The sequence below is a fragment of the Dermacentor albipictus genome, chromosome 3, assembly GCF_038994185.2.
Source record: "Dermacentor albipictus isolate Rhodes 1998 colony chromosome 3, USDA_Dalb.pri_finalv2, whole genome shotgun sequence".
Classification (NCBI taxonomy): Eukaryota; Metazoa; Arthropoda; class Arachnida; order Ixodida; family Ixodidae; genus Dermacentor; species Dermacentor albipictus.
Window position 1 is genome coordinate 71,178,841 of NC_091823.1, and position 15,073 is coordinate 71,193,913.

Here is a 15,073-nt window from a genome sequence, read left to right on the forward strand (position 1 = left end):
GGCTCTTTTGCGTAGTTCGGCACTGCGGCACCTACCATGCTGCACGCCTCTAAAACAAGCCACTGCATATTATAGTGATTTATAATGCTGTCAAGCAGCTACCCAAGGCGTGGAAACCTCACCACTTAATCATAATCGCAGCGCAGGTGGGACTTTAAACTTTCGTTTTCAGTTCGCTTCGGTGATTCCGAAGCAGCCGACGCGGCCGCTGTGTCCACGTGATCTCTCATGCCACGTCACTCCGATGGTGGCGCCAGCTTTTCCAGTGGTGGAGCTCGCCCTCAATATTTAGCCCTCTAACCCACGCCTAGTCACGTAGTACCGCAGCGGCCAGGCTCCGAGCGAGCGCAGCTGCAACGCATTTCCACAGCGGATCACGTGACGCGACGTCGCACCTGCCACACCTGCGCTCCGGCTGCTCAGGGTCTTTGCGACGTGAAGGATGACCTTGAGATACATGGAGTAGTAGTTTCAGCAAAATTTTAAACGGCGCGAAGACAGGACATGAACAGAAAAATAGACGCACACACAAAGCGCAGACTTTCAACTGGCTTTACTTCGTGAAGGCAGAAAATGTATAAGGTTCTACAAAATAGATAAACAAGGAACAAACAATCGTGATGAACTTGTACACGAGGCAGTGCCGATAAATGGTAATGCCACGTGTGCTCTAAGAGCATGGGATATTCTTAATATGCTCATCTAAGAATTCAATTTCCTTCATTGATAGGGATACGGAAGGTGAGCTAATGCAGTTGCCACCCTTTCTTCCGCTATGGAATGCCTCGATAACCTATTTTTCTGTTTTTGATTTTGCCTTTGAAAGAAACTTAGTGTGTTCCAGATAAGGCAAACCGCTTTTTCTGATGCATTTTTTGCAGTGCAAAGGGAGATTATGACCATGCCGGTGCGCATGGATCATTCATTTTCCTGTGCGCGTTCATTGAAACAGCGGCCAGCTTAACCTATGTAGGTTCGGCCGCACGACAGAGGTATCTCGTAGATAACATTAGAGATGCATTTAGCAGCAGCTTGATGTGGGCGAGTTGGTTTTGCATACTTGAGTTGGTTTTGCGCCTTGTCCATCGTACATGTTCTTCTTTCAGTCCGCGTCTTCGTAGCGCTCTTTTCTTCAAGTATGCATTTAGTGAACTTGTTCTGATGAGTCTTCTTGCATGCGCTATACTATTTTGCATTGGTCAGTAGCGGGCACACTTTCTCGAGTTTGCAAGGCACTGAAGAAACGACGCGAATCCCATATATTTCTGCAACCTTCTGAATGTTATGGGAAAGACAATGCGAACATGGCATGACAAATTGTGGTTTTTTTATTGAAGTTGCTTTTCCTTTCTGGAGATTTTATTTTTTGAAGCAGGCTCTCAGATGTACTGCAAATTAAGTGAGGAGGGTAGCCAGCGGACAACAGACGCTCAACTTGACATTTGAAACTGAAGGATACAGCGTGTTCACGAGATTCCTTGACATGATAGTGCCCCGTTTCACAAGTTTTGAATGTGCACTCTCGTAAGTTAAGAGACTTTTGTCAGACTTTGGATTACACGACCAACAAACGCGGGCACCGGTGAACTGTAATGTAAGGTCAAGAAACTGGATGTGGTGGTCCTTAGTCAATTTATGGGTGAAATTTAAACCTTGCCCCTCTGAGGAGAAGGAGTTAAGAACATTGGTTACAACACTGTCACGGTCATAATTAGAATAAATATCTAAAATCACTAAAAGGTCGTCGACATAGCGAAACACATGTAACACTGGCAGATTTCAAAGTTCTTTCTCCAGGCGTCTATCAAAAAAAACACATAAAGCAACCACACAGCACAGGCGCAACTGAGGAGCCAATGCATATATGAGATTTTTGTACATAAAAGTGACCGTCATGAAAGGTGGCTGTGTTGCTTAGATAAAACTAACACCTCGATCCGTAAAATGATCTGTACTAACGCCGGCTGCATCCTGAAAAGCTACCTGACCATGCTATTCAGCTCTTTCCCTGATAGCCTTATACAGTCCCTCGTGTGAAATAGAATAGAAAAGGTCTTCTACATCAACAGATAGGGCCGTTGTAGCGAAGGGCATTATAGTACAGCTTTCGCTCTAATATAAGCTGACTATGATTGCTAACATAATTATATAGGAGAGAGCTGCTGCCAGCATGACTCATGACGTCCAATGTCACCTAATAATAAAGTTAGGCTCCCTTTTGTGTTACTTCCGGTACAACTTCCGTAACTTTGATGTAGTATTATAATTGCATTCGCCAAATGAACTTAGCTACTACTTCAAGCTTTCTTTAATTATTTGTTCAGTCGTGAAGTTGCCTCTCCATGGGACTGGCATTTATTTCAGTGCATAGCCTCATTACTCATTATCATCGATACACAAAACAAACCCTGCGCGAAACAGAAAACTAATTGTTATCTCTATAAACTGTGCCGACCGTATTATACGCATATTTAGTCGCAAAACAAACAAAGACAAAGTCCCCTTGGTACCTGCGTTTGCAACCCGGTACACCTTTATGTGCATGTATACTGTCTACGTTTTCATTGCTCTCAGAATTGAAATGAGGTTCCTAAATGTTGCGTGCTAGCTGGCATCGTCACGGACTAGTTGTACAGATCTATCACATCTATCACAATGGTGCATAGCTGAAGAGGCAGTAAATCATCTACGCCGCAGGGCAAGCTGCTCGAAAAAACATCATCGTGAATGGCGAATGAAGCACAATCCGCAACAGCCTTCACTAAAGCCAGAAGAACTAACTTTGAACTGTAAGCACTGCTTGCAGTCGAGAGCAGCGCTTACGTCCGTTTCCCCTTCCTTACAGCGCGTCTTTCTTTTTCTTTTTTTTTCTCTAACTCCCCTCGTTTGCTAAGGCAAACCAAGATAACTATCTCACAAATGCTCCCAGAACGTCGTAGAACCTTTCATGGTCATGTCTTACTTATTGAGCATGTAAGAAGCGTTCCTGATTTCCTTTGCCACGCTTTACTTTAAACCTCTTGCCTAAATGAAACAACGGGTTCTCGGGTGACCGGAAAATCAATGTCAAGTTACGGTCAACCTCTTCTCCTGTGCTCGTTAGGCGGTAGTGGCAAAACAACAGTAACTACCTCCCCGGAAGGCTTTCAGTATGCTCACTAATTAAAAACCAGGCCACCGGTTTCGGCAGAGACTAATGCACTGCACCTTGGTTACGGCGTTCACGGTGACGTTGCCTTCAGCTTACCACTGTTTGTCCGCTTCCCTCTTTATCGGAGTTTGAGGGTCGGTGAGGCACGTTTTCCGAGAGACAGCGTCCTCGATAGTTAGCCGGCAACGTTAATTACCCGAGAGCCTCAACGCACTGCACAGCGGAGGATGTTACCGTTTTTTGTCGACCGTTGGCCCTGTTTTCTCTTTTGCAAGTTTACACGAATACAAACAGGCGGTATTAACAGACCCCGTTAATGCTACCAGCGCTCGTGATGGTATGGCCAGATGCACGAGAAAGTTTTTTCGGAAGGCGGAGCACTTCGCGCGCACTTCAGTTTTTTCTTCTTTTTAAACAGCAGGCACAAAGGTCAAAGGTCAAAGTTGACGTGCTAACATAAAATGGTACGAATGCGAGCCAGTTGGTACGAATTCAACGAATAAAAAAACAGCACAAAAAAATACGGGCAAGGGAGGAACAAAGGGGAAGCGCTGGTAGGCGTGGTAATTCCCACAGGACGTATAGGTCACGCGGAGAGCCTCGTTCGGTAGCGCGCCCTTATAAAGTAATGACCTTGAAAAAAAATTGCCGCTCAATGACACTAGTTCGCTTACCTCCTGCAAACATTACTAGCTAATCTGCTCCCACGTGCCAGCTAATCCGCTCCTGGCACGGATTAGCTAGTGTGCCCAAAAGTGGCCGGAAACCGGGACTGCAGCTTGCGCGGGTATACAGGCTCCCCGCTACGCTGACACAAGGTCCAAATGAAATTCTGAGGTTTAACGTCCAAGAGCAGCACACAGCCTATGAGAGATACCTTAATCACCAGCGGTTCTATAATGTGCATCTAAATCGGAGCAAGCGAGCCTTTCTTTTTGTATTGCGCCCCAAACAGAATGCTGTCTTCGTGGCTGGGAAACCTGCAACCGTGTGCTGAGGAGCAGAACGCCTTACACACTGAGTCATTGCGACGGGTACGCTCGATTATGACCAATATGAAATTTCGGTGTCATACAGAAACTGCGCACTTTTATTGTCATAACTGTTTCATCCTCCAGAAAAAAAAAAAGAAACGGTATGGTGCAACTAACTGGCTACGGCTACCCTGGGAATCAGTGTGGAGGAATGGCAACCACCGGGCTTACGCGACGGAAACAAATATCAGGCATTGAGCGGGGCAACGCCGGCATTGTTGCGTGAATACTTAACCACACCTTCAAGCGTTCTTAGAAGACAAGATGATTCCCTTGAGCCAGCGCCCAGAAAGAGCACGAGAGCATAGAGCCGTGAGATACGCGCCAAAGTTAACCGCCAAGCAAGTGTCTCGTGAAGTGTGCGTGTAGGCAAAGGATGCGAAAGCGGCTCAACAGTTTCGCAACCTTGCGCATCCTTTCGCATTCGTCTGCTGTTCATTTCTCGAACGTACTATCGACAGTTGCAGAAACAAAGAGCGTACGCTGGTAATTTTAATCGTAACTGCAGAAGCAGTAGCAGTAATTGTGACGGCAGAAAAGTGCAAAGCAACAAACACAAGGATGTTGTCACACTTTCATAGCTTGCTGCAGGATCGGTAACAGTTCATTCTGGCATAAAACAACAAGCGATCGATATTAGAAGGACCAGCAAAGCGTCCTTCTAACCAAGCGGCCATTTAACCTGGGGTGCAACAACAGCAGGCAATCTTCAGAAACTACACTTGTTACAGAAAAAATTTCTAAGAATTGTTGAAAATGTTCCGCATACCTACCATACGGCCGCACTTTTCTTAAAGTATAACTTACTACCAATTACTAAACTTTACGACTATCGTCTGAGCAAGTGTGTGAAAAACGAGGTGTTGAAGAACATATCTTTTCTATCAAAATTAGCTGGTTTAGAAAAACGAGATGCAATGTACAGCACAAGAAACATAGCACAATGGAACGTAAAAACATACAGAACTTTCTATGGTAATCAAACATTAGAAAATAAACTACCACGACTTCTTAACAAACTCGCACAAAACGATATTGATCTCCAAAACACAACACGCCACAAACTGTTCGAGTATTTTTTACACTACACCTAACCTTTTCTTTTTTTTTTTCTGTGATTTGTCTACCCAATTCTTCTTTCTTTCACCATCATTGTAAGTTTTCTTTCCAGCCAGGACAATGCTGTTGATTTTATGCTGACTACTGTAACCGGATAACAACTCTGCTATATGTATTTTTTTTTTCCCTTGTTATCTGTATTTCCTGTATTTTCTTTTCTTTTTCGTGTGTGTGAAAAAAAAAAGGGAAAGAAAAACAACCACTGTATTGCTGTCAAAGTGGGGGCCCGTGGCCTTGTCAAGCTGTCCAACGGCAGCTTTTACTATGGGTCCCCGCCATCATCTGTACCATGGTGGCAAAATAAAATTTGAAATTTGAAATTTGAAAGCATTCTTCAGTCAACCAATACTCCTTGCGATGCTTGAATTGGGACTTGGGTGTCCGTGAAAAGCAACTCTTCATCCTTCGTTTTGCGTAACACTCTCACGTTCGGCCTGAAAATACGAGAAAGACGTGCCCCCGTACGGCGGTACGTCTGCTTTCTCGCGAGCTGGCCTTGACGCTGTGTGATGATAAATTCAATTGGAGTACTTTAGTTTCATGGAAGGGAACATTAATCATCCACCCGACAGTATATACGAGAACCTTAATGCTATTACAATGTGGATGTAAAATTTTCCCTTTCATGAATCTTCCTCCTCCTTGCGGTTTTTCGCAGAACTAGCGCTTTAGTATGAAGAGTCGTTGGGTAGCGACTTTTTGTCGAAGCTCCTTCTGAAGCTGTCACTGTATTGCCACTGAACGTTTAAAAAAAAAAGACGTTGTTCCGTGAGGCACCACTGACCATCCATCCGCCTCGTCAGCGTTATTGTTGGAGACACGTGATTGGAATTCGCTCGACCAGCAGCGTTCTGGGTATCGGAAATCAATACGGGGTCAACCATTTCACGCGAGGTTCGCATTCTCTTTACGCCCCCGCCTGTCATCGTCTGCTTCTTTCGTTGCGCTGTTTCGGCGCAGCGGACCTAATCGATTCATTTGGTCCTTCTGGTCGCTTGTTAGGGCAGTCATGCAAGCGAACACGTCGCATGTTTTCGTCGGTGCTGTTTTTCTCGCATTTCCGTATAGTTTTAGAAACGAGGCAGAGAAAGGATGACTAGGTTTTACTCAGATTACTGTGTGTACGCTACATGGGGAGAAACGCAAGAAATAAAAAAAAACATTTGACCATGTAAGCACCGTCGGCGACACAGGGTAACAAGAAAGGAAAAGTGACAACTTAACGACAAGCGATCCCATCAGCATAAAATGGCAACATGTTCGCGGTCGCGTATATAGTGATATGGTTGCTACGCAAATAACGCCACCAAGCGGCGGTTAATGGAGCAAATGTTATGGTGAAGAACCCCCTTCGTCCATCCAGATGCTGCATTGCTCTCATTACGTATCAATCACTGCAATGCTGCAGCTAGAAGTAGTAAAAAAAAAAGCTATCGATTTCGCATGTGTGCCCCTCAGGCAGAGTTACCAACGCGTAACTTGCACAGGTATTTTTACAGGTTACTCTCAGGGTGCTTTATTAACATACTCTGCAATAGGTCATTAGCAATGTGAAGTGGCTTGCTTTTTTTCTTTCTATGCGCACGTGTGTAGTACTGTATCAATAATAATAATAATATATGGGGTTTTACGTGCCAAAACCACTTTCTGATTATGAGGCACGCCGTAGTGGGGGACTCCGGAAATTTTGACCACCTGGGGTTCTTTAACGTGCACCCAAATCTAAGTACACGGGTGTTTTCGCATTTCGCCCCCATCGAAATGCGGCCGCCGTGGCCGGGATTCGATCCCGCGACCTCGTGCTCAGCAGCCTAACACCATAGCCACTGAGCAACCACGGCGGGTAGTACTGTATCAAAATGAATAGCTTGTCAAATGAGTCGACATAGTTCGCTTACAGCGTAACAGGGACATTTCTTGCGTCACAGTTGTTGTGCAAGTAAAAGTGAATCTGTCCCATCTGTATTATCTGTCGGTAATCTGCCCTGCATTATTCATCTGTATTACCTGTAACAAAAGTTCCCAGGCTTAAAGCTCCGGCGATCAAACCAAAACCTGCAACTATAAACACGTGTCACGTGGCATGCGCCTGCCAACGCAGAACTATCTTAGCTGCAGAGAAACGTGTATAGGCTCCCACAAATCTACAAGTACACAGTGTGTCACCGCCATCGAATCTTACGCTTACGCCCCTTTATGTCTGATAGCAAGCGCTTTCGTCTGGAGCTCTATCCCATGGTTTCTTATCCACTGCACTGAAATCGGCAGGCTACGACGGCTCGATGAATGTAAAGCTGTAATTTTTGGCACTTGACTGCACGCAACTGTATGACTCAAATAATGGTTACACTGTTTTAAAACGGTCTTCTTTTTCAGGTTTTATCGAATTGTTAAAAAAATTAAATTATATGGTTTTACGTGCCAAAACCACGATCTGATTGTGAGGCACGCCGTAGTGGGCGACTCTGGATTGATTTTTACCACCGGGAATTCCTAAATGTGTACCTAAATCTAAGTACACGGGCTTTTTTTTGCATTTCGCCTCCATCGAAATGAGGCCTCAGTGGTCCCGTGGTATGATCCCGCGACATCGTGCTTAGCGGCGCAACACCAAAGCCACTAAGCAACCACGGCGAATGTATTGATGATTCGGCGAGCGAACTTATGCGATCTTCGAAGAGCAACAATCGTCCTGTTCTAAAGAAACACACACAGCTTCATGAAACTGCGTGCAGCACCGCATAGTAAGTGTAATATCATCTGTACGGCCGTGGATGGCAGCTTCCGTGGGAGTATTCGCAGTCCGTCAGTATAAATAGCAAAATTTCGAGAAGTTCCTTACACAACCCGTTGTAGAATGGCGATCTATGTAGTGCAGAAGAAGAAAAAAAAGAACTCATTTGAGCGTTTCTGCATGCATTGCAATAATTATTCCTGTTCCCGTATTATTAATATGAAAAGCATGCAGATTCCGTCTTCATTCGACGCGACATCCGCAAACGTTGAAACGCATGCAAGAACGTCGTAATGGGCAGCGAACTAAGCATGCGGCTGTTTTCGAACTTGTGGCTCGAAAACAGCAGGAAAGAACGGGGCGAAGTAAACCGCGGCTAGGTATACGCAACGCGCGAGGCAATACGTAGGAAAGATCGCTCACTCGTGCGGCAGGTCAAGGACGGCCAGAACCGAGAGCCGTGCCTAGAAGATCCTGCGTGAACACAAAGCCACAAACAGGCGAGGAAACGGCCCACGCTGAGAAGGGAGCCAGCCATACAGTCCCACTTCGGACGCCGCTTCACGTGTGAACACTTCGCGATTCGCGACTGCCGAAAGCTGCACTTGCGCAGACTTAATTCGCAATCTGTGAGTATAAATTTGCACCTATTGGGTATTCCGACCACTGTCTTTATTCAGGCTGTCCACCGTCTTGGTTGCTGCTGTGTACGTCGTTGTAATACACTGTAAACAGTCATGCCTCGTGTCGTTTCACGTCAGAATATATATATATATATATATATATATATATATATATATATATATATATATATATATATATATATATATATATATATATATATATATATATATATACCTCTTATTAAGCTTTATTACGACTACTGCCACACTCTACTTAGTGCTGTATAATTCGTTAATGTTGCCCGCTATGTCCTCGTGGATTAGAAATCCTACCCTGTATTTCAGCTTATCTGGGACACCTCTATAACAGAGTCGACATGGCCGTTATTCAGCGCTTATAAGCCACACCAGTTCTAACCTCACTAAGGCCAATGATATTCAAAACAATGCCAAATAGTTCCTCAAAGAGTCCTGCTAAGCTAGCTTCACTCCAGAGAGTTCAGGTGTTAAAGGTTGCCAGGGTCAGTTTCCATTGGCGGCCTGTCCGGGTCCAGAGATTCTTAGCAACCTCTGCTGCGTTACAGGTCTGATCGCCGCCTTGGTCAGTTGTTCTGTATCTGCTGGGGACTGAGGGCTATTGACTGATCGAATGAGTCATACATAATGCTTCAGAAACTTGCGGCCCTTTATACGAAGCGTCTATCGACTTCAAGAGTCCCAGAAAACTGGATGAATGCTAACATTATACTAATCCACAAAAAGGAAGACGTCAAAGAATTGAAAAATTATAGGCCCATTAGCTTACTCTTAGCATTATATAAAGCATTCACCGAGGTAATTTCCAATAGAATAAGGGCAACACGTGACTTCAAACAACCAAGGGAGCAGGCTGGCTTCAGGAAGGGATACTCTACAATGGATCAAATTCATATCATTAATCAGGTAATCAGGTAAAAAATAGCTCAACTGGTTAGAGCATCGCACGCGTAATGCGAAGACGTGGGATCGTTCCCCACCTGCGGCAAGTTGTTTTTTCATCCACTTCCATTGCCAATAATTTATCATTTCTTTAATTATATCAGTAAGTACAAGTAATTTCTCCTATGCATGTTGTCTTTGGTGTCTCTGTTTGTTGGCTTAACATGATACTGAAAACGTATACCATGAATTATTTTCACTGAGACTTCCGTAACTCCTTTCCTATGTTGGTTGGCCGTGTGAAACGAGGCTAGTGACGATCTTTCATGTATGTAAATTGCCATACTGGCAAACGGTAACAGCACCTCGATTAACTTACATCCATTGTTGAGAGAAGCCGTTGTGACAGTTTTGACTCCTTAGGGTCTCGGTATATAGTGAGCCGCCGTACGTGATCAAAGGACTCCACAGATCAATAGCTTCTCTGCTATGACGCATCTGCGTGTCATCCGCGCGTATACTCTGGCGTGGCGACATGAGTTAGGACTCACCGACGCCGTGACGTAAGACACTACTTGTTAGGTTGGACTATAGCGTTTGCTGCAAAGGGCAGGAGCTTCTTTGACGGAATACGTCGCAGGGCGGCCCTGCACGCTATACTTTCATTAACCTGTTTTTACAAGGCACTGGCCCTTGTGAACCATGTGTCGCATGCACCAGAAGACCTTCTACTGGTATAACTTCATAACGCTGCATGCAGATTTCTGCAAGCAGAGACGGAAACGGTGCAAGCAGGCTTCTGCAAACTACGAATGCACGGTGACGGCGTCATGAATCTGCCGGACTGCGAGCGCAAAAATCTCAAGCTCCTAACATAGCGTATGATAAATCCCACCATAGAGACCACACAATGCAAGTCATCGCACTTGGTTAAAGTGACTGCGGGACGCCTTTCCGGTTATTACGAGGGCTCTGTGAAAACGGAGGGCTCGCAACAGAAGTTTAGGACGCTTCCACCAAGGGATGGACGCACGGAGGCATTTCTCTGCATTAACACAGCATCTGGTGAAGACAGGCTCCCCTCTCATCATTGATTCAAACTACCAGCCACACTGCATACTGTATTTTGTCGATGCGCAAGCTGTTCAGACAGCGAAGTAATGAAAAATTTGCCGCTACGTGCGGTCCATCGATCCTTTGATCAATTGCCATCGATCTTTTAAGGCCATTGACCGTTGGCGTTCAACGCCGTTAGAACAGTGTCGTGTGGTTCGTCGTCAAGCCTCCCAGCAAAAATGCAGTGCGCAACAAAGGCACTTGCAATAGGTTATCTTACAACAACCCAATAAGCACAAATCAAAATAACGCGAGAACGAATTGCGAGTAGTACTATTTTAATCTACCGAGATTTAGGCTACTTGTCCTGCATGCCATTTCCCAGAATTTTTGGCGTCAAAAAAGGTAAAAGGGTACGTGTTTAGAAGGTGCATGCAGGTGCACTGATAAAGCGAAGACAAAAATCGCGCGAAAATGACAAACGCTTTTATTTTGGTGCCTCAGTATGGCTGACCAGTTATCCAAAACTTTAAAGTGCATATTATTCACAAGGCATCGCTGTCTGCTCGTTCTGGGATTTCTTTTTTCAGTAAAGTGTTAGGACTATCTTTAAAGAGACTGCACCCTCACATTTTGTGCGTTCAGTCTTATAGATAGGCTAAAGAAAAAAACATTTTGAGTTGTATTAGTAGGTTAAACTTATACAATACCGAAAGGGCCACTCTTACAGCTAGAGAAGTCTTAAGTAAGCCAGAAAGTAAACCAGAAAGTAAGCCAGAAAGTAGGCACAAAACAAGCAGGAAGGAAACATTGGCACCGGCGAAGTTATCGCATTAGTATCATTCATTCTGCCCGCGTCTGCTCGTGGCATACATTCTTTTTTATTGGTAACGACCAATAACAATGTTTACAGCCTACTAGATCGTGCGCCGTCCTTATTTTTGAAGGAAAATAAATCCCGCATTTTTTTAAGGATAATCTCACGTGATGACGTGGCCGCGCGCCAAGGATTGCATAGCTCCCAAGCTTAATCCTCGCCAAATAGAGGTCTATAGGTTATCGCAATGAGATCGAGTGGCTGCGCTCTTTCCCTGACGTGTCACCAGCTTTTGGCGTTCGTCGTCAGCCCTTATCAAATCCGAAGCCTTAGCTTTCAACATACGTAAGACGCACAACGTATTCGATGACGATGTTACGTTTGAGACCGCTGCTATCTGTAGCACACGGACAGATTTTCGAGTGGTATTTCGTTAAATTGAGGGAGCATTTTTTTTTCGGGAATAAAGGAGCACACAAGACATAACGTGCTTTAAATGCTGTTTTCGGCTGTTGTTTTTTCTTAATATCCTCCAGAAATTTTACACGGATGCCTTATAGATCACGTAAGTTCACTGAATTGTTAGCTTACTTAAAATGAATTTGTCACTTTGCAAAATCAGAAAGATAACATTATGAGCAACCCCGAACAAAAAAAATTGGAGGGCGCTTAAGCTTCGCTGTTAAAAGCGGAACACTATAGCATTTGAAGATCCCTGACTGCTTCTTACGCTTCCCGGCAACTGCAGCTTATGTAACCGTAATGTGTACCAGGAACAGAGAGAGAAGAACATTTATTCAGGGTTCAGTTATTGTGGTCGGAGCCCCCCCCTATTCCACGACGCCGACGGCCACCGCCACGTCTTAGGCCCGCTAGATGAGCTCCAGCAGGGCCTGAAGTTCTCCGTGGCACAAGACGGCCTCCCACGGCAGATAGGTTGGAGTCGGGTTGCTTGGAGGATTGATGCCATTAGGTGGGTGTTGGCACACCACCGGCGAAGCGAAAAGTCGTTGGTGGGGCGCCGCAACCTGGATATCTATTGGGACAGAAGGTAGGGGAGAAGCGATGTAGAGTCGGTAGGTTCGGTAAGGAGTTAGTTCGAAGGCGTGTCAAGGAAACAGCTTCTTCACGGGTAAAGGACCTGGGAGGTGGTTCGTGTCTGAAACGGCTCCGTCTATGATAGTCCAGAGCGTCTCTGATCGTGTGTGGAATGTTGTGCGATTCAGGGTCTGGGTTGGCCGTCTCACTGCACGGGTCCGCCCGGCAGGTAAGTACTCGGGCAGCCGCATGAGCGCGATCCCGGAAATGAGGCGTCGCCAGGTGTCCAGATCAGCCTGATCCTGCGTAATGCGGTGGCGACGGAGATTTGCGTCAAGATTCGGTGCGCGGTGTGGTGGAGGTTGGTGCCTCGTAGGAAAGCCCTGCAGGCGTCCTGTGAATCTGTAATTATGAAGCGTGCGTTGAGACTTCTTTTCTTCGGGATGTGCGAGATGGCGGTTGCTATGACCACCTTTTCACCTTCTCTCGATCTGGCGTTAAGGACGGTCACTGATGATGTGATGTTGTGTTTGTAATCTATCAGCCACCTGCCCTCTCTGGTCTGAGGCAGTGTCCGTGTAGTAGACCGTACCCGTAGGCTGAGATTCAGCGAGTTTACGAAGGTGTTTGACACGAGCCTTTCGTGTTCCTTCGCTGTAATCGGGGTGCATCTTTCGCTGTATCAGTGCTACCTGGAATAAGGGTAATAAAGGGGCAGGTAGTTCGGGTGCGGTTCGGTGGGCATGGTAATGCTGGGAGTGCCCTAGCCGTCCTAGGAGGTGCCTGCCCGGGGGCGTGAGTCTGAGCCGTTGTAGTTGACTAACACATTGTGCCTCGAGTAGCTCACTCTAATTGTTTTGCACTCCGAGTGCCAGGAACCGATTTCGGCCTCGAGTGTGGTTTCGGCCTCGGGGTAATTTCGCCATTGAGGGTTGTTGGGCGTTCGTTGTGGTGAATTCCCGCCCCAAAATCATAGTATTTGTGGGCGGGAACCTTTCGTTATGTGCCAGGCTTCCAGGTCACGTAGGAGACTGTCCTTGTTTTTGAAGTATTGAAGTTGAAGTTTATTCAAAATCGCCTCTATATTTGCATAAGAGCTGTTGTTTTGTTTGTTGTGTGTTTTGGTGTTCCTGGAGTCTATAAGCGCTCCGAGTATCGCCCATGTCCTTGCTGTGGCTAGGGTAACCGAGATTTTGTCTCACAGCCCTCGACAATCATTTCGGATCAGCTGTGTCGCATATTCCTGTGCCTCCTGTGTACTTTTGGCAACGCGGAGTTTGACCTTGCGGTTGAGCTTCTGTCTTTTCCATCTCTTAGTTAGACCCCTGCGTGCCTCACAGAAGTGTAGAAGATGCGGATAAATGTCAAGGATTGTGTAGATATCTGATATGCATTTGGTAGCTTTGTCAAGGTCTAATTGGATGGATTCAAGCCAGGCGTTTTAGTTTTCGGATTCGTCTACTTGAGTCCAGTTCTTGCGGGAAAGTGTCCAATTAATGATCCTAACTTTACGTTCTGGCACCCTAATGCGAGATAGAGGCAGAGTGTGGTCACTTCCCAACGCCTCGCTCATATTTGCCCATGTCCATTTTCCTCCCAATCCTCTAGGGAACGTGAGGTCCGGGAATGTTTCACGAGTTACACTCGTGCATTCGCACGTGGGCTAGGTTAGGTCGTAAATAAGGTAAAACATAAGTTCAGGTTAGGGGTCCGGGAATGTTTCACAAGTTACACTCGTGCATTCGCACGTGGGCTAGGTTAGGTCGTAAATAAGGTAAAACATAAGTTCAGGGTTAGGTCCCACAGCCTGGTGTCCTTTGTGGTATCGCTGAAGTTCCCCCATGTCTTGTGCGGGGCGTTAAGGTCACCGCAAATGAGAAGCTGGTGGCCTAATTTTCAAAATTCTGTAAAAAGGTAATGGAAGTTGTGGGAACGTTATTTAGGTAAGGTATATATATTTAATATAAAAAGGCTTGTTGTGTATCACGTCTCTAGCAAGAATTTCTAATATTTGATGTGGTATATTGGTGTCAATGGTGTGGAAAGTGGCTGTGATCCCCTTAGATACCCGGGCTCTCACTTGCGGATCTCCCCTCTCGAGTGTTTCGTAGCCGGATAATGTGGGGGTGCAGTTGGGTTCATGGAGAAGGATAACATCCGGTCTCGTTGTGGTGGTGCTGGCTAACACTTCCAAGGTTAGTTCTAGTAATAACACATAAACACCTAAGAAAGTGGATGGGGAAACGGCTCCGCGGTAGCTCGATTGGTTAGAGAATCGCACGAAGACGTGGGATCGTTCCCCACCTGCGGCAAGTTGTTTTTCATCCACTCTCATTGCCATTAATTTATCATTTCTTTAATCCAATTAGTAAGAACGAGTAATTTCCCCTGTGTTGTCTTTGGTGCCATTGTTTGTTGGCTTCTCGTGATATGAATAATAAAAATCGAGCCACTCGGTTAGCCCCCTTTCTTCTCGTTCGATATTTATATATATATATGACTCGAAGGCAAGCCAGGCGCCATCCATCCCTGCAACTCTCGTCGCATGCATGCACACGACAAATAACGACCGTGGACAGCCAC

At 45.7% G+C, this 15,073-nt stretch overlaps 1 protein-coding gene across 3 annotated transcripts in view; it reads right to left on the reverse strand.

Moving 5' to 3' along the window:
* The window catches only part of LOC135914317 (guanylate cyclase soluble subunit beta-1-like), a 969,460-nt gene that overhangs the window by 923,295 nt on the left and 31,092 nt on the right, over positions 1-15,073 (reverse strand). Inside the window, exon 1 of one of the 3 annotated variants that reach the window (XM_070535560.1) lies at positions 8,462-8,598. The exons of 1 other annotated variant lie outside the window; for it this stretch is intronic. The gene's annotated coding sequence lies outside the window, so the exon portion shown is untranslated. Of the gene's footprint in view, positions 1-8,461; positions 8,599-15,073 lie in introns of those variants that run through there. One more of the 3 variants, XM_070535562.1, reaches the window with a different exon arrangement.